Source organism: Aulostomus chinensis, chromosome 2 (genome assembly GCF_037954235.1).
Source record: "Aulostomus chinensis isolate RoL2024-O1b breed Wild chromosome 2, RoL_Achi_v1.0, whole genome shotgun sequence".
Lineage (NCBI taxonomy): Eukaryota > Metazoa > Chordata > Actinopteri > Syngnathiformes > Aulostomidae > Aulostomus > Aulostomus chinensis.
The window spans coordinates 7144009-7145443 of record NC_141321.1 but is presented as its reverse complement, the minus strand read 5'-3'; positions in this window follow the sequence as shown (position 1 = coordinate 7145443).

Below are 1435 nucleotides of genomic sequence, written 5' to 3'. Positions count from 1 at the left end.
TCATCACAGGGCCAACACATAGAGACAGACAACCATTCACACTCACAGTCACACCTACAGTCAATTTAGAGTATCAATCAGCCTCGTCCCCTCTTGATGTCTTTGGACTGTGGGAGGAAGCTGGAGTACAGTCGCAGTATTACTGCAGAGGTGCACTACAGAGTCAATACAACATTGTTCCAATCATTCAGTGTCTTCATTCAATTACATGATGGTGTGGGAGTGGGTAGACAGAGCAGTGGTTGGCCAAACTGGCCCCCTAGCCATGACGTGCTGCCCGACAGGCTGTTCTGATATCTGACTTTTAAAATTAAATGTTTTATTCGCTCATCTGCAAAAACATAATCTCAAGTTGAAGCGCTGAAGGAAATTCAAAAGATTCTGATGCTCTTACAACCCTGCGACACAGCTCCGGCTCCCCTGACAGCAACCTTCATATTCATGAAAGCAGTGAAGATGATCATGTGAAGCGCTCAGAGAGAGATTATTATTCTGGGTTCAGGAGGCTTCTTCCCTGCTTGAATTTGTCAGGAACCTGGTCTGGATCATTGGGATTTCCCTCCTTATCTACTTTTAATGTGTGTCTGATTAACAGAGGAGGTATTCCAGCTGCACTGCTCTCTCTCTCTCTCTGTTTTCTTGCCCATCAACTGATCTCACTGGTAAATCCACAGATCACAAATGTGTGTATTCACAACATTGCAGGGTATTCATTGCAAGAATTAGTTTGTTGTGAGGAGGTAACACTCAAACCTACTCCACATTACAATGATTCACGTTGATGAGTCACAAGGTGGTCAGTCACACCCGGGGCTCTTCTTCTGGCTGTCCTACACTGACACCACAGGGGGGAGCTGTGACCTCTGCAGTTACAACAACTCACTCATCCATCGTTGATTAATATCTCATATTTAATTTTTGATTCACCTGATTGGGATAATCTGATGTTCTGCCTGACCCCTCACCTACAGAACCTCGTTCATTATGGTTCCACCAATCAGAAAGGCTGTTAATGACAGTAACAAGTACAACAGTCAAGAAAGGCCATACCTGCATTTTTAGTTTATTTTTTTAATGCCTGCAAGTTCTTTCCTGCCTGCTGCAACCGTACTGTGATAATGATGTCATCTGCGAGCAGGCGCTCTGCTCACCTCCCATTGATTGATTTTGATCGATTGATTCAGCTCATCTGGCTGTCGTCTCGGTCTTGAACCAGCGCTCTCTGGCTTGCGCTCCTCACTCGTGTCCAGTCAACACGGAGGAAAGCTGCCATCACCCTGCATCAGAAGAGTGAACTTGCGGGGCTCCCTGGAGATCCCTGGTCACCAGGTCTGAGGAGAGCCACCATGGGGTGAAGGGGTTTGAGGCCCCCTAGTGGCAGCTGCTTATCTGTCTCGTACAGAGGGTCAATTCTAACAGGAGCCTCGAGTTCACC